Raw genomic sequence first — 23,286 nt, 5'->3', positions numbered from 1 at the left:
AAAAATATAACATATATACAGCTGGGCACTGTATATATGTATGAGCCCCCACCAATTTTACAGTTTAAGCGGGACAGAAGCCCGCCTCCGAGGGGGCGGGGCTTCTCCCTCAGCACTCACCAGCGCCATTTTTTCTCCACAGCACCGCTGAGAGGAAGCTCCCCGGACTCTACCCTGCTTATACCACGTCAGACAAGAGGGTTGAAAAGAGGGGGGCACATAATTCGCAAATTACATACAGCAGCACTACTGGGCAAACATTAAGTTACTGTTTTATTCCTGGGTTATATAGCGCTGGGGTGTGTGCTGGCATACTCTCTCTCTCTGTCTCTTCAAAGGGCCTTGTGGGGAAACTGTCTTCAGAAACAGCATTCCCTGTGTGTGTGGTGTGTCGGTACACGTGTGTCGACATGTCTGAGGTAGAGATGAGCGGGTTCGGTTTCTCTGAATCCGAACCCGCACGAACTTCATGTTTTTTTCACGGGTCCGAGCAGACTCGGATCCTCCCGCCTTGCTCGGTTAACCCGAGCGCGCCCGAACGTCATCATGACGCTGTCGGATTCTCGCGAGACTCGGATTCTATATAAGGAGCCGCGCGTCGCCGCCATTTTCACACGTGCATTGAGATTGATAGGGAGAGGACGTGGCTGGCGTCATCTCCATTTAGATTAGGGTTGAGAGAGAGAGAGAGAGATTGACCTGAGGCTGTGATACTGTAGAAGAGAGTGCAGAGTTTAGTGACTGACGACCACAGTGACCACCAGACAGTGCAGTTGTTTGTTTTATTTAATATATCCGTTCTCTGCCTGAAAAAAACGATACACACAGTGACTCAGTCACATACCATATCCATACCTCCCAACTGTCCCGATTTTCGCGGGACAGTCCCGTTTTTTGGGGACTGTCCCGCTGTCCCACCCGCGGGCCGCAGTGTCCCGCGGTGGGGGGGGCAGTTGGGAGTCTCTGTCACCCGCTGCCCTGCTTAGCAGAGCAGCGGTGAATAGACGCTGTGCGCATGCGCACAGCGTCTATTCAGTGCAGACAGAGGGAGAGGAGGCATGCCAGCGGCTCACAGAGCGCTGGGCATGCCCCCTCAGTGACGAAAACGGGGGCGAGACTCGCGATCGCGGGTCCTCCCGCGAAACCACGCCCCCTTTTCGTAGGTCACGCCCCCTTTTCGGGAGCGCGCGCGGCTTCGCCGCGCGAGTGTCCCGCTTCCCCGAGGGAGAAAGTTGGGAGGTATGCATATCTGTGTGCACTGCTCAGCCCAGTGTGCTGCATCAATGTATATATATATCTGACTGTACTCAGCTCACACAGCTTATAATTGTGGGGGAGACTGGGTAGCACTGCAGTGCCAGTTATAGGTTATAGCAGGAGCCAGGAGTACATAATATTATATTAAAATTAAACAGTGCACACTTTTGCTGCAGGAGTGCCACTGCCAGTGTGACTAGTGACCAGTGACCTGACCACCAGTATATATAATATTAGTAGTATACTATCTCTTTATCAACCAGTCTATATTAGCAGCAGACACAGTACAGTGCGGTAGTTCACGGCTGTGGCTACCTCTGTGTCGGCACTCGGCAGCCCGTCCATAATTGTATATACCACCTAACCGTGGTTTTTTTTTCTTTCTTTATAGTCATACTAGTTACGAGTATACTATCTCTTTATCAACCAGTCTATATTAGCAGCAGACACAGTACAGTGCGGTAGTTCACGGCTGTGGCTACCTCTGTGTCGGCACTCGGCAGCCCGTCCATAATTGTATATACCACCTAACCGTGGTTTTTTTTTCTTTCTTTATACATACATACTAGTTACGAGTATACTATCTCTTTATCAACCAGTCTATATTAGCAGCAGACACAGTACAGTGCGCTAGTTCACGGCTGTGGCTACCTCTGTGTCGGCACTCGGCAGCCCGTCCATAATTGTATATACCACCTAACCGTGGTTTTTTTTTCTTTCTTTATACATACATACTAGTTACGAGTATACTATCTCTTTATCAACCAGTCTATATATTAGCAGCAGACACAGTACAGTGCGGTAGTTCACGGCTGTGGCTACCTCTGTGTCGGCACTCGGCAGCCCGTCCATAATTGTATATACCACCTAACCGTGGTTTTTTTTTCTTTCTTTATACATACATACTAGTTACGAGTATACTATCTCTTTATCAACCAGTCTATATATTAGCAGCAGACACAGTACAGTGCGGTAGTTCACGGCTGTGGCTACCTCTGTGTCGGCACTCGGCAGCCCGTCCATAATTGTATATACCACCTAACCGTGGTTTTTTTTTCTTTCTTTATACATACATACTAGTTACGAGTATACTATCTCTTTATCAACCAGTCTATATATTAGCAGCAGACACAGTACAGTGCGGTAGTTCACGGCTGTGGCTACCTCTGTGTCGGCACTCGGCAGCCCGTCCATAATTGTATATACCACCTAACCGTGGTTTTTTTTTCTTTCTTTATACATACATACTAGTTACGAGTATACTATCTCTTTATCAACCAGTCTATATATTAGCAGCAGACACAGTACAGTGCGGTAGTTCACGGCTGTGGCTACCTCTGTGTCGGCACTCGGCAGCCCGTCCATAATTGTATACTAGTATCCAATCCATCCATCTCCATTGTTTACCTGAGGTGCCTTTTAGTTGTGCCTATTAAAATATGGAGAACAAAAATGTTGAGGTTCCAAAATTAGGGAAAGATCAAGATCCACTTCCACCTCGTGCTGAAGCTGCTGCCACTAGTCATGGCCGAGACGATGAAATGCCAGCAACGTCGTCTGCCAAGGCCGATGCCCAATGTCATAGTACAGAGCATGTCAAATCCAAAACACCAAATATCAGTAAAAAAAGGACTCCAAAACCTAAAATAAAATTGTCGGAGGAGAAGCGTAAACTTGCCAATATGCCATTTACCACACGAAGTGGCAAGGAACGGCTGAGGCCCTGGCCTATGTTCATGGCTAGTGGTTCAGCTTCACATGAGGATGGAAGCACTCAGCCTCTCGCTAGAAAAATAAAAAGACTAAAGCTGGCAAAAGCAGTAGCACCGCAAAGAACTGTGCGTTCTTCGAAATCCCAAATCCACAAGGAGAGTCCGACTCCAATTGTGTCGGTTGCGATGCCTGACCTTCCCAACACTGGACGTGAAGAGCATGCGCCTTCCACCATTTGCACGCCCCCTGCAAGTGATGGAAGGAGCACCCGCAGTCCAGTTCCTGATTGTCAGATTGAAGATGTCAGTGTTGAAGTACACCAGGATGAGGAGGATATGGGTGTTGCTGGCGCTGGGGAGGAAATTGACCAGGAGGATTCTGATGGTGAGGTGGTTTGTTTAAGTCAGGCACCCGGGGAGACACCTGTTGTCCGTGGTAGGAATATGGCCGTTGACATGCCTGGTGAAAATACCAAAAAAATCAGCTCTTCGGTGTGGAAGTATTTCACCAGAAATGCGGACAACAGGTGTCAAGCCGTGTGTTCCCTTTGTCAAGCTGTAATAAGTAGGGGTAAGGACGTTAACCACCTCGGAACATCCTCCCTTATACGTCACCTGCAGCGCATTCATAATAAGTCAGTGACAAGTTCAAAAACTTTGGGTGACAGCGGAAGCAGTCCACTGACCAGTAAATCCCTTCCTCTTGTAACCAAGCTCACGCAAACCACCCCACCAACTCCCTCAGTGTCAATTTCCTCCTTCCCCAGGAATGCCAATAGTCCTAGATGGGCCCGGTGTTTGTGTCGGCCACTAGGGTCGCTTATCTTACTCACACAGCTACCTCATTGCGCCTCTTTTTTTCTTTGCGTCATGTGCTGTTTGGGGAGGGTTTTTTGGAAGGGACATCCTGCGTGACACTGCAGTGACACTCCTAGATGGGCCCGGTGTTTGTGTCGGCCACTAGGGTCGCTAATCTTACTCACACAGCTACCTCATTGCGCCTCTTTTTTTCTTTGCGTCATGTGCTGTTTGGGGAGGGTTTTTTGGAAGGGACATCCTGCGTGACACTGCAGTGCCACTCCTAGATGGGCCCGGTGTTTGTGTCGGCCACTAGGGTCGCTTATCTTACTCACACAGCGACCTCGGTGCAAATTTTAGGACTAAAAATAATATTGTGAGGTGTGAGGTATTCAGAATAGACTGAAAATGAGTGGAAATTATGGTTTTTGAGGTTAATAATACTTTGGGATCAAAATGACCGCCAAATTCTATGATTTAAGCTGTTTTTTAGGTTTTTTGGAAAAAAACACCCGAATCCAAAACACACCCGAATCCGACAAAAACAATTCGGTGAGGTTTTGCCAAAACGCGGTCGAACCCAAAACACGGCCGCGGAACCGAACCCAAAACCAAAACACAAAACCCGAAAAATTTCCGGCGCTCATCTCTAGTCTGAGGAAGAAGGCTATATTAGAGAGGAGCGGGAGCAAATGAATGTGGTGTCTCCACCGACAGCTGATTGGATGGATATGTGGAATGTTTTAAATGCTAGTGTAAACTCATTGCACAAAAGATTAGACAAGGCAGAAGCTTTGGGACAGTCAGGGTCTCAACCCATGCCTGATCCTATGTTGCAGGGACTGTCAGGGTCTCATAAGCGCCCACTATCCCAGTTTGTTGACACAGATACCGACACGGATTCTGACTCCAGTGTCGATTACGATGATGCAAAGTTACAGCCAAAATTGGCAAAATCCATTAGATTTATGATTATGGCAATAAAAGATGTTTTGCACATCACAGAGTAACCCCCTGTCGCTGACAAGAGGGTACATATGTACAAGGGAAAGAAGCCTGAGGTAACCTTTCCCCCCTCACACGAGCTGTACGAGTTATGTGAAAAAGCTTGGAAATCTCCAGATAAAAGACTGCAGATTTCCAAAAGGATTCTTATGGCGTATCCTTTCCCATCAATGGATAGGTTACGATTGGAATCCTCCCCTAGGGTGGACAAAGCATTAACACGCTTATCCAAGAAGGTAGCCCTCCCGTCCCAGGATACGGCTACCCTCAAAGAGTGTGCTGACCGCAAACAGGAGATTACCCTGAAGTCCATTTATACACATTCAGGTACCTTACTCAGACCGGCAATTGCGTCGACCTGGGTGTGTAGTGCTGTAGCGGCATGGATAAATGCCTTATTTGAAGGGATGGATAGCCTAGACAAGGATACTATTTTATTGACCCTGGGGCATATAAGAGATGCTGTCCTATATATGTGTGTATGCAAACTACCGGTGGTGCTGCAGGGCCCACACCCTTTTACTTGTCTTGTAGAGCAGCTCTGAAGCTGTTACAGTGCCCAGCTGCTGCAAGAAATCAGCTTGAATGCTTCAGGGGCTTGGGCATGGCCAACATGAGCCCCACACCGAAGGAGGGTGGGGGTGTTTAATGCAAACTTGGGGTTATCCAAGCGCCGCAAAAGACCGCCATGCCCCGCATGCCCCTTTTCTCTTTTCATATACAGATGAGGGTTCCAGCCAACTTTGGCCCACTGCTTGGATGACATCACCGTATGCAAATCCGTCTGCTGCAGACCTTCCCCCAGGAATGCTTGCAATAGTTGTTGCATATGGTTTAATGTCTGAGGGTGCTTCAGTATTAGGCAGCCTTCCGCCCTCCCATGTTCATCTGAAAAGATGTGGTCTCCCTGCAGTTGTTGTCCCCAGACGAGAGTTCCCTTGTGCTTCCTCAGTTAAATCTCCTTAACTTGACGAGGGTGTGCCCGAGCAGCCGCCCTCCCCAGCCCTTTCCCAACACATACTTATCTTGCATATGAGATCTCTTGATCATGAAGATAGTTCTCACAGGTTGAGATTCATCCTGGCTCCGCTCCCCGCTGGAGAGCGCTGATGGGGACAGCAGTGGGGCTTCAGCAGCAGGGTGAGTATGTGTGGCCAGAGACCTCCCTTCCCATGTGCAGGCCTGCAGAGTGTGCCGCGCAAGATGGGGCATGTGACACTCTCCCTCCCTGGGGCTCTTCCAGATGTAGCTCCTCAGCAGTATTTTTCCCGGGCTGCGCGGCGCTCTCCCCGACTGGCATCCGCCCTGGAACACTGCCTTCCTCAACGCAACATCAGCAGGGGGCCCGGGCCTCATCACCATCCCAGGTCTTTCTCATGTATGTATCATGTATGTGTGTGTGATATATGTATGAATCATATATGTTTGTGATCTATCTATCTATCTATCTATCTATCTATCTATCTATCTATCTATCTATCTATCTATCTATCTATCTATCGTATGTGTGTATATATGTATCTATCATGTATGTATGTATGTATGTATCTATCTTGTATGTATGTGTTCTATCTATCTATCTATCTATCTATCTATCTATCTATCTATCTATCTATCTATCGTGTGTGTGATATATGTATGTATCTATCATGTATGTGTTATATGTATGTATCACACCTTCCTCTATACATATACATACATACATACATACATACATACATACACACACCTATATCTGTACGTACACTGACATACACACACCAACATCTATACATAAACACGCTGACCCCTAAACGTACACCAACGTACCCACATGTGAATCTATACATACATGTGCTGACACCTGGACATACACTGATGTACCCACACCTAACATCTATACATACACATGCTAACACCTGGACGTATACAGACGTACCCACATTTGCATCCATGCATATATAGATGTAGGTGTGTGTACGTCAGTGTACGTCCAGGTGTCAACGCGTGTATGTATAGATGCAGGTGTGGGTACGTCTGTGTATGTCCAGGTGTCAGAATGTGTATGTATAGATACAGGTGTGGGAACGTCAGTGTAGGTTCAGGTGTCAGCGCGTGTATGTATAGATGCAGGTGCTTGTATGTCCAGATGTCAGTGCATGTATGTATAGATGCAAGTGTGGGTACGTCGGTGTATGTCCATTTGTCAGCGCGTGTATATATAGATGCAGGTGCTTGTATGTTGGTGTATGTCCAGGTGTCAGCATGTGTATGTATAGATGCAGGTGTGGGAATGTTGGTGTATGTCCAGGTGTCAGGGCGTGTATGTATGGATATTAGGTGTGGGTACATCAGTGTATGTCCAGGTGTTAGCGCATGTATGTATAGATGCAGGATAATAATCGCACAGCGTGCCCCCCACCAACCACAAACCTCCCCCACCCCCCTGTATGACATAAACACCGCTAATTCCACTTACACACAACAATTTCAGTTTGCGACCAGGAGCCGGCAATGTATGTGCACCCAAATGAAGCCACTGTACATGCCCTGCAGGCTGCTATGTACTGCACAGGTGCAACAAATTTAAATGCCCTATCTTTAAAATGGGGCATATTTTACTAAATTAAAAAAACCTGTAACTTTCTGTAAAACCTTAACCCCAAAAGGCACTACACTAACATCGGGGTGTAGAGTTGGATGTTGATCCAAGGCACCAACAGGCTAAAGCTTTGACTGTTCCCAGGATGCCTTGCACCGCCTCCTCTATAACCCTGCCCAGTGGCGTAACTAGACCTTTGTGGACCCCATAGCAAAATTCTGAATGGGCCCACCAGCACTCAACAAGAATGAGTGGCGTTTGGGGTCAGAAAAGTAGAGGGGAAGGGGTCTGACAGAGTAGGGGGCAGGACATGAATGAATAGAAACTGAGGTGTCCATTATATAAAGAAATACAGTATGTGTGTCTGTGTGTATATCACACACACACATATAAGGGAAATTCAAATGCCCTCAATTATTGCGCCCATTACACTCTGGTTTAGGTGCACAAAGCACCTAAACCTGAATAAAGTAATGGGCGCGATCGTGAAAAGACACCGTTTGGTTGCCCAAATGGGTCTCTTTGCACACATTTCAGCTTGTTTCCCCTGGGGGTAGCGAGCTGAAATAAACATGTCGCACCCGTTGGCAGCAACATTAGAATAGCTGCTGACGGGCACGATTGAGGGAGGAAAGGGACATTTGAATCCAGCCCATAGATGCAATGTGAATATGTAATTTGTACCTTCCTATCTTAAAATGTATATAGTAGTGTATACACTAAAGGTCTTTCCGAACCCCCTAATCCTAACATTGTAATTTGCTTTAGGGCGCACCTCCAATTAGTCTAGTGTTTCGTATTTTCACATTAAATACTTTCTTGCATTGGTTGGTTAAAGATTAGATCGTATATTTTTCTAGATATAGCTGTGCATAGTCTACAAGGCTACATGCTTCTCCCCTAACTAGAGATGTGCAGCGGGCATTTTTCGTGTTTCATGTTTTGGTTTTGGTTTCGGATCCGCAGTTGTGTTTTGTATATGGACGCGTTTTGGCAAAACCACCCTTTCGGGTTTTGGATTCGGGTGATTTTTTTTTAAAACCTCAAACAGCTAAAATCATAGAATTTGGGGGTAATTTTGATCCTATAGTATTAAGCTCAATAACCATAATTTCTACTCCTTTGTTTCCAGTCTATTCTGAACACCTCACACCTCCCAATATTATTTTTAGTCCTAAAATTTGCACCAAGGTCCCTGGATGACTAAGCTAAGCGACCCAAGTGGGCAGCACAAACACCTGGCCCATCTAGGAGTGGCACTGCAGTGTCAGACAGGATGGCACTTAAAAAAATAGCCCCAAACAGCACATGATGCAAAGATAAATAAAAAAAGAGGCGCAAGATGAAATTGTAGTGTGTCTCTCCTGCTCAGTGTCAGTTCTCAGTAGTACTATCCTCATCAGTGCTCAGTATCACTGCTCATTGTCTTGTGCTGCATTGTGGTGCTCAGTATACTAGAGTACATTACTAACAGTCCAGTGCTGCATCTTGCTGCTCAGTGTCAGTTCTAGTATCCTCATCAGTGCTCAGTATCACTGCTCATTGTTTTGTGCTGCATTGTGGTGCTCAGTATACTACAGAACATTACTAACAGTCCAGTGCTGCATCTGGCTGCTCAGTGTCAGTTCTAGTAATCTCATCAGTGCTCCGTATCACTGCTCATTGTCTTGTGGTGCTCAGTATACTACAGTACATTACTAATACTCCAGTGTCTTGTGCCGCATATGGCTGCTGTAGGGTGCTGTGGTAGTGTCCTGTCACTGTGCATATGTCATCATTCCAGTCACAGTGATATCTGGTATCTATCTAGTGGTATCTAATTCCAGACATTACCACCGTCTAATTCCAGATATATTACTGGCATATAATTCCACACATTAAAATATGGAGAACAAAAAGGTGGAGGGTAAAATAGGGAAAGATCAAGATCCACTTCCACCTAGTGCTGAAGCTGCTGCCACTAGTCAAGGCAGAGACAATTCAATGCCATCAACATTATGTAATGATTATACGATACATTATATATCATATCATTGTATGGTTGTAAAATACAACTTAAAAACTTTAATGAATAAATACATAAAGTAGCTTTTATGTAACCTTTTTAAACCTATTAGCATAGACCGAATCTCATCGTGTGTATAGGCCTTTAGTTCAACAACAGCATGGGACCAGTTAGTGTGTTTTGACCACTGCACAGCACCTGGTGTTATATAGTAAGCACCACTATGGCATAGTATACAGCATTATGGGCCTGATATGAGTGTGACCAGCGGTGATGTGGAATGCAGTAGGAGGTGCTGTTTAGTAAGCACCACTTCTATATTCACCATGCAGTATATTGTGTGAATATAGAAGTGTTGGCTGTGTTATGTATTAGAGTAATTATTGCAGCTCCCAGCTAAAATTGCAACAATGTAATTTAGTGACAAACTGCAGAGATTAACCCTTTCTGTGGCTGCTGCACAACCTCTATTCATATCGCTGAATTCAATTAGGGAGATGTTCTCACCCCGCGAGCAAGCGCAGGTATATGCCACACTTATGGTAACATTGGATTTGCAGATATTTTCTTGCAGGGGTGTTTCTAAACAATTTGGCTTCAAATGCGTGCCCCCCGCCACCATTGGCATTAAAAATTGTGCCCCTCCCCCATATATATATATATAAAAAAAACTATACTTGCGTGAGCGCTCCGGACGGGATGGGGGGGCGTGACCTCGCAAAAATGGGTATGGTCTCCATAAAATGGGCGTAGCCTTGCAGGCAAAGACTACCTTACACCCCAGTTCTTGACCCTGCACCAACAGACCTCAGCCACCACAGGGAAAAAAGTACAGTAATTTCCACCATGTTAAGCCCCACACATTAATGCCCTTTGGAACATATTATGTCACTGACCACAATATCTGTGATACACTATGCCCTACAGTAAAGCTTCTAATTACTTTTACAAAAACTGCTCAATGCCAAGAGTTTCACGTGCTGGGTGTTATGCTCATTGCCAGGGGTTTCACTCTCTGGGTGTCATGCTCATTGCCAGGGGGAACGCAGTAGGAGGTGTTATATAGTAAGCACCACTATGGCATAGTATATAGCATTATATATATTGTGAGCACTGGTGATGTTGAGTGCAGTAGAGCTGCTGCTGGGTAATTACAATTGACTACAACCACCAATATATTCTGCTGCACCATATATATGCAAAGCTAATTCTGCTGGGTAATTACAACTGACTACAACCACCAATATATTCTGCTGCACTATATCTATATTTGCAAAGCTAATTCTGCTGGGTAATTACAATTGACTACAACCACCAATATATTATGCTGCACTAATTCTATATATGCAAAGCTAATTCTGCTGAGTAATTACAATTGACTACAACCACCAATATATTCTGCTGCACTATATTTATATATGCAAAGCTAATTCTGCTGGGTAATGCAAATTGAAACATTATTGCATAGTATGTAATTTTGAAGTACTTTTTTAAAGTTTTGAATGATATAGACCCAGTTTAATCTTTGTGGAATGCCTGGTTGTTGTTTTTAAGGTAATTTATTGCCTGGCATTTGAGGGGGTGGGGTGTGGTTACAGATTTCAATTATTGGTTTCACTTGTAATAGTCTTCTACTTAAGTCCAATGGTGTAGGCTGTGCAAAGCCGTTTGGCTGTGCATTTATTGATCTAAGCGTGCATTTTTATCAAAGCGTGATAAAATTGACACATAACAGCAGCGTTCAATCAGCGTTAATTTATCTTCAGCTGATATTGATTGTGAATTGACGTTTCTTCTCTTCTTGTCACCTACAGGTAATTACAATTGACTACAACCACCAATATATTCTGCTGCACTATATCTATATATGCAAAGCTAATTCTGCTGGGTTATGCAAATTGAAACATTATTGCATAGTATGTGATTTTGAAGTACTTTTTTAAAGTTTTGAATGATATAGACCCAGTTTAATCTTTGTGGAATGCCTGGTTGTTGTTTTTAAGGTAATTTATTGCCTGGCATTTGAGGGGGTGGGGTGTGGTTACAGATTTCAATTATTGGTTTCACTTGTAATAGTCTTCTACTTAAGTCCAATGGTGTAGGCTGTGCAAAGCCGTTTGGCTGTGCATTTATTGATCTAAGCGTGCATTTTTATCAAAGCGTGATAAAATTGACACATAACAGCAGTGTTCAATCAGCATTAATTTATCTTCAGCTGATATCGATTGTGAATTGACGTTTCTTCTCTTCTTGTCACCTACAGGTAATTACAATTGACTACAACCACCAATATATTCTGCTGCACTATATCTATATATGCAAAGCTAATTCTGCTGGGTAATGCAAATTGAAACATTATTGCATAGTATGTGATTTTGAAGTACTTTTTTAAAGTTTTGAATGATATAGACCCAGTTTAATCTTTGTGGAATGCCTGGTTGTTGTTTTTAAGGTAATTTATTGCCTGGCATTTGAGGGGGTGGGGTGTGGTTACAGATTTCAATTATTGGTTTCACTTGTAATAGTCTTCTACTTAAGTCCAATGGTGTAGGCTGTGCAAAGCCGTTTGGCTGTGCATTTATTGATCTAAGCATGCATTTTTATCAAAGCGTGATAAAATTGACACATAACAGCAGTGTTCAATCAGCATTAATTTATCTTCAGCTGATATCGATTGTGAATTGACGTTTCTTCTCTTCTTGTCACCTACAGGTAATTACAATTGACTACAACCACCAATATATTCTGCTGCACTATATCTATATATGCAAAGCTAATTCTGCTGGGTAATGCAAATTGAAACATTATTGCATAGTATGTGATTTTGAAGTACTTTTTTGAAGTTTTGAATGATATAGACCCAGTTTAATCTTTGTGGAATGCCTGGTTGTTGTTTTTAAGGTAATTTATTGCCTGGCATTTGAGGGGGTGGGTGTGGTTACAGATTTCAATTATTGGTTTCACTTGTAATAGTCTTCTACTTAAGTCCAATGGTGTAGGCTGTGCAAAGCCATTTGGCTGTGCATTTATTGATCTAAGCGTGCATTTTTATCAAAGCGTGATAAAATTGACACATAACAGCAGTGTTCAATCAGCGTTCAATCGAAGTGAAAAAGAAGGAAAACAGAAGCACACCAATCTAACAAAACAAAGAAAACTGAAGAACTAATAACAAATGTGAGTCACTTACTCCTCAGATCACTCACCTCCTGATTGTTGCATCTGATTACATAGCACAGAACTACCTTACTTGGACATTTCATAAACCATCCATTTCACCTACAAATGCCTGTATCTGTATTATTGTAATTTTGTTTTTTAAGCACAGCTGCACCAATGCAATTTTACCTGCAAACACTTAAAACATCTAACATAATTACCATTGCTTCTTAAACCTCTCACAATCCTTTCATTTCTTACACTCCAAATACTTTTCTGCACCCACTTTATCTACGCTTTTGACTCATTTCATACTAAATCTACACCCCTTGAGCCTACACTGCTTTTCTCACCTGCATTTCTGCAATTCTTCTGCTCGGATTGCCTAACAGTCTCCTCTCCTACTTCCACTTTCCCTCAACCTATTTACCTACTTAACACTATGTCAAGGTTTTCTTATACTCCCCACATCACTCAGTGTCTACCTAATAATGTATCTTTAGCCTTCCCCCCTAGTCTCCTCCACCTCCTCCTCTCTCCCCTCCTCTGTCTCCCCTCCATCCCTCTGTTTCCTTCCCCCACCTTTCCTGTTACCCCACTTTCATTCACCTCTGCCCCATGGTCCTGCTACCCCACAACTCAGCCCTGCTCCCTCTCTCCCTTCCCTGTCACCTCCCCACACCCCCATCCACATCATACTGACCTCCCTCCCTGCCCACCTCCTGCAGTTTCCCCTCCTAGCTCAGGCACCCGTACCATCACTACTCTCTCATCATCCCTGCCCTCAAAGTTAATCCCACCTCATCGCTACAGCAACCCTGAAAATCTAATTCACATCTCTCCCACAAACTCATACCCCCTATCCTGTGCCCTCTGGAATGCCAGATATGTTTATAACAAACTGGTCCCCACTCATGACCTTTTCATTTCCAACTCCCTACACCTACTAGCCATTACTGAAACTTGGATTACGCCCTCTGACACTACTTCTGCTGCTGCTCTCTCTGCTGGGGGCCTTACATTCCCACACACACCCCGACCTGGGGGTCGCCATGGGGGTGGTGTTGGGGTCCTTTTACCTTCTAGTTACTCCTACCAACTCATACCACCAGAACCATCCCTTATATTCTCTACATTTGAGGTCCACGCCATATGCCTCTTCCAACCAGTAGCTGTCATTTACCGCCCCCCTGGCACTGCTTCCAAATTATTCGACAACTTTGCTTCCTGGCTTCCTCACTTCCTCTCTTCTGACATTCCCACCATTATCCTAGGCGATTTCAACATCCCTATTGACATCCCCACACAATCCCCTGCCTCTAAACTCCTTAACCTCACCTCTTCACTTGGTCTCTCCCAGTGGACCTCCTCACCCTCCCATGTGAATGGGAGCTCACTGGATCTGGTCTTCACTCACCGCTGTGATATTTCTGATTTTTCCAACTCCCCATTTCCCCTCTCTGACCACCACCTGCTCTGCTTCAACCTATCTCTCTCGACTTCCCCATCTCTACCTCCTAAGGCTACCATCACTAAGCGTAACATTGAAGCTATTGACACCACATTCCTTTCCTCCCTGTTTGACTCACTTCTCTCTCCTATTCTCTCTCTCTCATGCCCTGAACAAGCCACTTCCACATACAATGCTTCCCTTACTTCTGCTCTTGACTCTGTTGCTCCACCAACCACTATTCACCCTCGCAAATTAACACCTCAACCCTGGCACACCAAATGCATCAGATATCTGCAAAAATGCTCACGTACTGCTGAGCGACACTGGAGGAAATCACGCTCTAAGGCAGACTTCCTCCATTTCAAACTTATGCTCTCATCCTTCAGTGCTGCCCTTTCTCTTGCTAAACAGTCATACTTCAAGAACCTCATCTCCTCCCAGTCTTCCAACCCCCGGCGCCTCTTTGCCACTCTCAACTCACTCCTCTGCCCACCTCCACCTCGTCTCCCTTCCTCACTCTCTGCTCTTGACTTTGCCACTTACTTCACATCCAAAATTGACTCCATACGTCAGGACATCACATCACACCAGACTATCAGTAACCAGCCTTCTCCCACCCCTTACCAACCCTCCCCATCCCTCGCACCAACTCTGTCATCTTTCTCCCATGCATCTGGAGAGGAAGTCATGGCCCTCATTCGTTCCTGTCCCCTCACCACCTCCCCACTTGACCCAATCCCCTCCCGCCTCCTTTGCCACCTCTCTTCTTCTGCTTTTTCCCATCTTTCCCACCTTCTCAATCTCTCCCTCTCATCAGGCACTGTCCCCTCTGCCTTCAAGCACGCTCTCATCTCTCCTATTCTTAAAAAACCTACCCTTGATCCAAACATTCTCTCCAACTACCGACCCATCTCTCTCCTCCCTTTTGCCTCCAAACTCCTTGAGCGTATTGTCTACAACCACCTTACTTCCTTTCTTTCCTCACACTCACTGCTTGACCCATTCCAGTCTGGCTTCCGTCCTCTCCACTCCACTGAAGCTGCCCTTACAAAAGTATGCAATGACCTCCATGCTGCTAAATCTAAGGGACACTACTCTCTACTTATTCTACTTGATCTCTCTGCTGCTTTTGACACTGTGGACCATCCTCTCCTACTGCAAATCCTTCACTCCATTGGTCTGCGTAACACAGCCCTCTCTTGGTTGTCGTCCTACCTTTCTGACCGTTCATTCTCTGTCTCCTCTCATGACTCTACCTCCCCCTCACTTCCACTAACTGTAGGGGTACCCCAAGGATCTGTCCTTGGTCCTCTTCTCTTCTCTCTCTATACGTCCTCACTAGGTAAGCTCATTAGTTCTTTTGGTTTCCAATATCAACTCTATGCTGATGACACTCAAATCTATCTTTCCTCTCCAGACCTCTCCCCTACTCTCCTCTTTGTCTCAGATCTTACTCTAGCCTTGTTCTTCTTTCGAGAGTTTCCTTGTGCTGCCTCAGTTGGATCTCCTTCACTTGACAGGTGGGTGCCCGAGCAGCGACCCTCCCCAGCTCTAGCCCAACTCCTACTTACCTGCCAGGTGAGATACTATGATCATGAAGGTGCTTCTCCCTGGGCAAGGCTCACCCATTGCACTCTGGGTGTGCTGCTCCTGCGATTTCCCCAAATGTGGGAAACTTGACTGCATAATTTGTGTTTCCCCTGGTCGGCTCTCGTATAATTCAGATCTCTTTGTCTCAGGTCTCTCTCCAGCCTAGTTTGCTGTGTGTTTCCACTTCTCTTTTCTTGAGCCGCTCCCTTCTATGCCCTTGCGCACTATCCTGACTACTCCCGTATGCTTAATTTGTGCCTTCCAACGCACAATGCGAACTACAGGTAGTGCTGCAGGGCCCACACCCTTTTACTTCCCTTACAGAGCAGCTCTGGAGCTGTTACAGTGCCCAGCTGCTGCAAGAAATCAGCTTGAATGCTTCAGGGGCTGGGGCATAGCCAACATGAGCCCCACACCGAAGGAGGGTGGAGGTGTTTAATGCGAACTAGGGGTCATCCAAGCGCCGCAAAAGGCCGCCATGACCTGCATACCCCTTTTCTCTTTTCATATGCAGACGAGGGTTGAAGCCAACTTTGACCCACTGCTTGGATGACATCACCATATGCAAATCCATCTGCTGCAGGCCTTCCCCCAGGAATGCTTGCACTAGTTGTTGCATTTGGTTTGTTGTTTGGGGGTGCTTCTGTATTAGGCAGCCTTCTGCCCTCCCATGTTCATCTGAAAATATGTGTTCTCCCTGCAGTTGTTGTCCCCAGATGAGAGTTCCCTTGTGCTGCCTCAGTTGAATCTCCTTTACTTGACAGAGATGTGCCTGAGCAGCGGCCCTCCCCAGCCCTATCCCAAATCATACTTATTTTGCATAGGAGATACCATGGTCATGAAGATTGTTCTCCCAGGGTGAGGTTCATTCATTGCATTCTGGGTATGCTGACCCCTATGATTTCCCCAAATGTGGGAAACTCGACTGCATTATTTGTGGTAGTGGGGGACTGTGTTTGTTCTTTCCTCTGGTCAGCTCTGGTAAAAGTCAGATTTATTTGTCTCAGATCTTCCTCTAGCCTTGTTCTTCTTTCGAGAGTTTCCTTGTGCTGCCTCAGTTGGATCTCCTTCATTTGACAGGGGGGTGCCCGAGCAGCGACCCTCCCCAGCTCTAGCCCAACTCCTACTTACCTGCCAGGTGAGATACTATGATCATGAAGGTGCTTCTCCCAGGGCAAGGCTCACCCATTGCACTCTGGGTGTGCTGCTCCTGCGATTTCCCCAAATGTGGGAAACTTGACTGCATAATTTGTGTTTCCCTGGTCGGCTCTCGTATAATTCAGATCTCTTTGTCTCAGGTCTCTCTCCAGCTTAGTTTGCTGTCTGTTTCCACTTCTCTTTTCTTGAGCCGCTCCCTTCTATGCCCTTGCGCACTATCCTGACTTCTCCCGTATGCTTAATTTGTGCCTTCCAACGCACAATGCGAACTACAGGTAGTGCTGCAGGGCCCACACCCTTTTACTTGCCTTACAGAGCAGCTCTGGAGCTGTTACAGTGCCCAGCTGCTGCAAGAAATCAGCTTTAATGCTTCAGGGGCTGGGGCATAGCCAACATGAGCCCCACACCGAAGGAGGGTGGAGGTGTTTAATGCGAACTAGGGGTCATCCAAGCGCCGCAAAAAGCCGCCATGCCCTGCATACCTCTTTTCTCTTTTCATATGCAGACGAGGGTTGAAGCCAACTTTGACCCACTGCTTGGATGACATCACCATATGCAAATCCATCTGCTGCAGGCCTTCCCCCAGGAATGCTTGCACTAGTTGTTGCATTTGGTTTGTTGTTTGGGGGTGCTTCAGTATTAGGCAGCCTTCTGCCCTCCCATGTTCATCTGAAAATATGTGTTCTCCCTGCAGTTGTTGTCCCCAGATGAGAGTTCCCTTGTGCTGCCTCAGTTGAATCTCCTTTACTTGACAGAGATGTGCCTGAGCAGCGGCCCTCCCCAGCCCTATCCCAAATCATACTTATTTTGCATAGGAGATACCATGGTCATGAAGATTGTTCTCCCAGGGTGAGGTTCATTCATTGCATTCTGGGTATGCTGACCCCTATGATTTCCCCAAATGTGGGAAACTCGACTGCATTATTTGTGGTAGTGGGGGACTGTGTTTGTTCTTTCCTCTGGTCAGCTCTGGTAAAAGTCAGATTTATTTGTCTCAGATCTTCCTCTAGCCTTGTTCTTCTTTCGAGAGTTTCCTTGTGCTGCCTCAGTTGGATCTCCTTCATTTGACAGGGGGGTGCCCGAGCAGCGACCCTCCCCAGCTCTAGCCCAACTCCTACTTACCTGCCAGGTGAGATACTATGATCATGAAGGTGCTTCTCCCAGGGCAAGGCTCACCCATTGCACTCTGGGTGTGCTGCTCCTGCGATTTCCCCAAATGTGGGAAACTTAACTGCATAATTTGTGTTTCCCTGGTCGGCTCTCGTATAATTCAGATCTCTTTGTCTCAGGTCTCTCTCCAGCTTAGTTTGCTGTCTGTTTCCACTTCTCTTTTCTTGAGCCGCTCCCTTCTATGCCCTTGCGCACTATCCTGACTTCTCCCGTATGCTTAATTTGTGCCTTCCAACGCACAATGCGAACTACAGGTAGTGCTGCAGGGCCCACACCCTTTTACTTGCCTTACAGAGCAGCTCTGGAGCTGTTACAGTGCCCAGCTGCTGCAAGAAATCAGCTTTAATGCTTCAGGGGCTGGGGCATAGCCAACATGAGCCCCACACCGAAGGAGGGTGGAGGTGTTTAATGCGAACTAGGGGTCATCCAAGCGCCGCAAAAAGCCGCCATGCCCTGCATACCTCTTTTCTCTTTTCATATGCAGACGAGGGTTGAAGCCAACTTTGACCCACTGCTTGGATGACATCACCATATGCAAATCCATCTGCTGCAGGCCTTCCCCCAGGAATGCTTGCACTAGTTGTTGCATTTGGTTTGTTGTTTGGGGGTGCTTCAGTATTAGGCAGCATTATGCCCTCCCATGTTCATCTGAAAATATGTGTTCTCCCTGCAGTTGTTGTCCCCAGATGAGAGTTCCCTTGTGCTGCCTCAGTTGAATCTCCTTTACTTGACAGAGTTGTGCCTGAGCAGCGGCACTCCCCAGCCCTATCCCAAATCATACTTATTTTGCATAGGAGATACCATGGTCATGAAGATTGTTCTCCCAGGGTGAGGTTCATTCATTGCATTCTGGGTATGCTGACCCCTATGATTTCCCCAAATGTGGGAAACTCGACTGCATTATTTGTGGTAGTGGGGGACTGTGTTTGTTCTTTCCTCTGGTCAGCTCTGGTAAAAGTCAGATTTATTTGTCTCAGATCTTCCTCTAGCCTTGTTCTTCTTTCGAGAGTTTCCTTGTGCTGCCTCAGTTGGATCTCCTTCATTTGACAGGGGGGTGCCCGAGCAGTGACCCTCCCCAGCTCTACCCCAACTCCTACTTACCTGCCAGGTGAGATACTATGATCATGAAGGTGCTTCTCCCAGGGCAAGGCTCACCCATTGCACTCTGGGTGTGCTGCTCCTGCGATTTCCCCAAATGTGGGAAACTTGACTGCATAATTTGTGTTTCCCTGGTCGGCTCTCGTATAATTCAGATCTCTTTGTCTCAGGTCTCTCTCCAGCTTAGTTTGCTGTCTGTTTCCACTTCTCTTTTCTTGAGCCGCTCCCTTCTATGCCCTTGCGCACTATCCTGACTTCTCCCGTATGCTTAATTTGTGCCTTCCAACGCACAATGCGAACTACAGGTAGTGCTGCAGGGCCCACACCCTTTTACTTGCCTTACAGAGCAGCTCTGGAGCTGTTACAGTGCCCAGCTGCTGCAAGAAATCAGCTTTAATGCTTCAGGGGCTGGGGCATAGCCAACATGAGCCCCACACCGAAGGAGGGTGGAGGTGTTTAATGTGAACTAGGGGTCATCCAAGCGCCGCAAAAGGCCGCCATGCCCTGCATACCCCTTTTCTCTTTTCATATGCAGATGAGGGTTCCAGCCAACTTTGACCCACTGCTTGGATGACTTCACCGTATGCAAATCCGTCTTCTGCAGACCTTCCCCCAGGAATGCTTGTACTAGTTGTTGCATTTGGTTTGTTGCTTGGGGGTGCTTCAGTATTAGGCTGCCTTCTGCCCTCCCATGTTCATCTGAAAATATGTGTCCTCCGTGCAGTTGTTGTCCCCAGATGAGAGTTCCCTTGTGCTGCCTCAGTTGAATCTCCTTTACTTGACAGAGTTGTGCCTGAGCAGCGGCACTCCCCAGCCCTATCCCAAATCATACTTATTTTGCATAGGAGATACCATGGTCATGAAGATTATTCTCCCAGGGTGAGGTTCATTCATTGCATTCTGGGTATGCTGACCCCTATGATTTCCCCAAATGTGGGAAACTCGACTGCATTATTTGTGGTAGTGGGGGACTGTGTTTGTTCTTTCCTCTGGTCAGCTCTGGTAAAAGTCAGATTTATTTGTCTCAGATCTTCCTCTAGCCTTGTTCTTCTTTCGAGAGTTTCCTTGTGCTGCCTCAGTTGGATCTCCTTCATTTGACAGGGGGGTGCCCGAGCAGCGACCCTCCCCAGCTCTAGCCCAACTCCTACTTACAGATGTAGCCACCTTTATCTTGACTGTTTCTCCGCCGAGACGGGCGTCTAGCCACGCTAATGCGATAGCTGAGTTTCATCACAGGCAGGCGCGTTGAGACGATCTAGATACTCATCATGCATTACACATCTCCACCACTGTGTCGCTAATGCTCCACTAATCCAGTACTTTCGATCGTACAGTATAGCGGCGGATTGATCTACAGCTCTGGCAATACTGTAGGCGTAACGGGAGGCGGTGGAAAAAAGTATGGAGTACTGTACAGTATGTGTATGGAGACGCAACTACAGTAATTGTGTAAAAGGAAGAATGTACAGTACAATGTATAAACACCGTGCTTTTAAAATATATGAGCGTCTGAGTTCGCTAATGCATAATGGGAATGGAGGACTAGCAAATGCGAGCGTCCGAGTCCTCTAAGGCATAAACCAACAGCAATGGGGCGGGGGCCGGGCGCTGTTTGCAGTACTTTCACACATGAAATTGGAAATCTCTCATGAGGCGTCGTGGGCTAGGGGTGAAGGCTCCCACCTCCCTCGCTGGGAGTCCAGGGTTCGAGACCTGATGTGCTTTCTTTCTTTTTTTTTTTTTTTTCTGTAATAATGCACTGTATTATTTTATTTACATTGTAAGACAGTCAATGGAAGGATGCACACAGGTTTCACATAAATCAAAGTACATCTGCAGGAGCGATTCTTTACGCTAAATGCACCTAAACAGCGGGAATGAAATGAGTGTATTCTGACGCTACCAACTGAGCAAAACAGTACTGTACAGTAGATCTTCAGCGTTTGTGTATTGCACAGGACCTGAATTTCCTCCCTGTGCAGGCCCCCAGGGGGGAAGGGCGATGGGGGTAGGGGGGAGACGATGGAAAATACTGTGCCTTTGAAATGCAATTACATGAGCGTCCGAGTACACTACGGCATACTGTAAACCAACACCAATGGGAAGGAAGTGCCAACCTTATTTTTAATGTGTTCCCGTGACATTCACTTTAAAAAAAAAAAAATTATCTCCAATACAGTACATCCAATGGAAGGATGCACACAGGTTTCACATAAATCAAAGTACATCTGCAGGAGCGATTCTTTACGCTAAATGCAACCTACAGTACAGTACGGTACTGTAAGTGAGCAAAATAGTACTACAGTGGGCGTTTGTGTATTGCACATGACCTGCATTCCCTCCCTGTCTACTGCATGATCTGTGCAGGCTCCCATGGGGGAAGGGCAACAGGCTAGCAGGAGGCGGAGGAAAACACCGTGCTTTACAAATGCGAGCGTCCGAGTCCTCTAAGGCATAAACCAACAGCAATGGGGCGGGGGCCGGGCGCTGTTTGCAGTACTTTCACACATGAAATTGGAAATCTCTCATGAGGCGTCGTGGGCTAGGGGTGAAGGCTCCCACCTCCCTCGCTGGGAGTCCAGGGTTCGAGACCTGATGTGCTTTCTTTCTTTTTTTTTTTTTTTTCTGTAATAATGCACTGTATTATTTTATTTACATTGTAAGACAGTCAATGGAAGGATGCACACAGGTTTCACATAAATCAAAGTACATCTGCAGGAGCGATTCTTTACGCTAAATGCACCTAAACAGCGGGAATGAAATGAGTGTATTCTGACGCTACCAACTGAGCAAAACAGTACTGTACAGTAGATCTTCAGCGTTTGTGTATTGCACAGGACCTGAATTTCCTCCCTGTGCAGGCCCCCAGGGGGGAAGGGCGATGGGGGTAGGGGGGAGACGATGGAAAATACTGTGCCTTTGAAATGCAATTACATGAGCGTCCGAGTACACTACGGCATACTGTAAACCAACACCAATGGGAAGGAAGTGCCAACCTTATTTTTAATGTGTTCCCGTGACATTCACTTTAAAAAAAAAAAAATTATCTCCAATACAGTACATCCAATGGAAGGATGCACACAGGTTTCACATAAATCAAAGTACATCTGCAGGAGCGATTCTTTACGCTAAATGCAACCTACAGTACAGTACGGTACTGTAAGTGAGCAAAATAGTACTACAGTGGGCGTTTGTGTATTGCACATGACCTGCATTCCCTCCCTGTCTACTGCATGATCTGTGCAGGCTCCCATGGGGGAAGGGCAACAGGCTAGCAGGAGGCGGAGGAAAACACCGTGCTTTACAAATGCGAGCGTCCGAGTCCTCTAAGGCATAAACCAACAGCAATGGGGCGGGGGCCGGGCGCTGTTTGCAGTACTTTCACACATGAAATTGGAAATCTCTCATGAGGCGTCGTGGGCTAGGGGTGAAGGCTCCCACCTCCCTCGCTGGGAGTCCAGGGTTCGAGACCTGATGTGCTTTCTTTCTTTTTTTTTTTTTTTTCTGTAATAATGCACTGTATTATTTTATTTACATTGTAAGACAGTCAATGGAAGGATGCACACAGGTTTCACATAAATCAAAGTACATCTGCAGGAGCGATTCTTTACGCTAAATGCACCTAAACAGCGGGAATGAAATGAGTGTATTCTGACGGACTGTGCATCTTCGGTATTTGTGTATTGCATAAGAACTGTGAAGGCTCCCAGGAGGGAAGGGCGTAGGGCAAGACAGTGGAAAATACTGTGGTCAAAGAAAGGGCATATTTAAAACTAAGGGAAACTGTCACAAAGTACAGTAACTACAGTACTGTACGTTGAATGCCTGGACCGCACGACGTCTGAGACGCACGACGTCTGAGGCGCACGACGTCTGAGACGCTCATTGAGCATAAGGACGGTTATGGCTGCTGCACGGGACCGTCCCTATGCTCTTGGTGAGCTGCGTCTCCTCGTTCGCTGGCGGGACAGAACTCTCGCCAGCAACGAGGAGAAAGTGAGGGCATACCGGAGGGCCAGCAGGGATATCCTCCGGACCTACAACCGGAGGAGAACGGTGAGGTCTCTCCAGAGGAGGTGGAGTGACCTCGTGAGGCGGACCCCACGACGCCTGCAGGCCATAAGGGATTGTAAGTACAGTACATTACTGTAGATTACTGTACTTTAAGTTACTGTAGTTACAGGTACAGTACATTATAGCAGGGGCTGCTGTAGCAGCAGGTATCCGGTCTATACAGCACTGTACAGTATTTGTGGTAAACAAATGGTTAAACAAGGACCAAACGTTAACCCGGGTCAAA

General features: G+C 46.3%; 8 non-coding genes across 8 annotated transcripts; all 8 read left to right on the top strand.

Moving 5' to 3' along the window:
* Window positions 1–15,533: 15,533 nt before the first annotated feature.
* On the top strand, window positions 15,534–15,696 carry LOC135002610 (U1 spliceosomal RNA). The gene has a single exon (XR_010203798.1). It is a non-coding gene; the product is annotated as a U1 spliceosomal RNA (small nuclear RNA).
* A 671-nt stretch (window positions 15,697–16,367) lies between these two features.
* On the top strand, window positions 16,368–16,531 carry LOC135002434 (U1 spliceosomal RNA). The gene has a single exon (XR_010203628.1). It is a non-coding gene; the product is annotated as a U1 spliceosomal RNA (small nuclear RNA).
* Window positions 16,532–16,683: 152 nt separating this feature from the next.
* On the top strand, window positions 16,684–16,844 carry LOC135002635 (U1 spliceosomal RNA). The gene has a single exon (XR_010203823.1). It is a non-coding gene; the product is annotated as a U1 spliceosomal RNA (small nuclear RNA).
* A 672-nt stretch (window positions 16,845–17,516) lies between these two features.
* LOC135002433 (U1 spliceosomal RNA) lies at window positions 17,517–17,680 on the top strand. The gene has a single exon (XR_010203627.1). It is a non-coding gene; the product is annotated as a U1 spliceosomal RNA (small nuclear RNA).
* Window positions 17,681–17,832: 152 nt separating this feature from the next.
* On the top strand, window positions 17,833–17,993 carry LOC135002700 (U1 spliceosomal RNA). The gene has a single exon (XR_010203882.1). It is a non-coding gene; the product is annotated as a U1 spliceosomal RNA (small nuclear RNA).
* A 672-nt stretch (window positions 17,994–18,665) lies between these two features.
* On the top strand, window positions 18,666–18,829 carry LOC135002432 (U1 spliceosomal RNA). The gene has a single exon (XR_010203626.1). It is a non-coding gene; the product is annotated as a U1 spliceosomal RNA (small nuclear RNA).
* Window positions 18,830–18,981: 152 nt separating this feature from the next.
* LOC135002634 (U1 spliceosomal RNA) lies at window positions 18,982–19,142 on the top strand. Its single transcript, XR_010203822.1, has one exon. It is a non-coding gene; the product is annotated as a U1 spliceosomal RNA (small nuclear RNA).
* A 672-nt stretch (window positions 19,143–19,814) lies between these two features.
* Window positions 19,815–19,978, top strand: LOC135002490 (U1 spliceosomal RNA). The gene has a single exon (XR_010203682.1). It is a non-coding gene; the product is annotated as a U1 spliceosomal RNA (small nuclear RNA).
* Window positions 19,979–23,286: the final 3,308 nt, after the last annotated feature.

The sequence above is a fragment of the Pseudophryne corroboree genome, unplaced genomic scaffold (genome assembly GCF_028390025.1).
Source record: "Pseudophryne corroboree isolate aPseCor3 unplaced genomic scaffold, aPseCor3.hap2 scaffold_179, whole genome shotgun sequence".
Lineage (NCBI taxonomy): Eukaryota > Metazoa > Chordata > Amphibia > Anura > Myobatrachidae > Pseudophryne > Pseudophryne corroboree.
The sequence above is the reverse complement of the archived record's forward strand: the minus strand, read 5'-3'. Positions and strand labels throughout refer to the sequence as shown.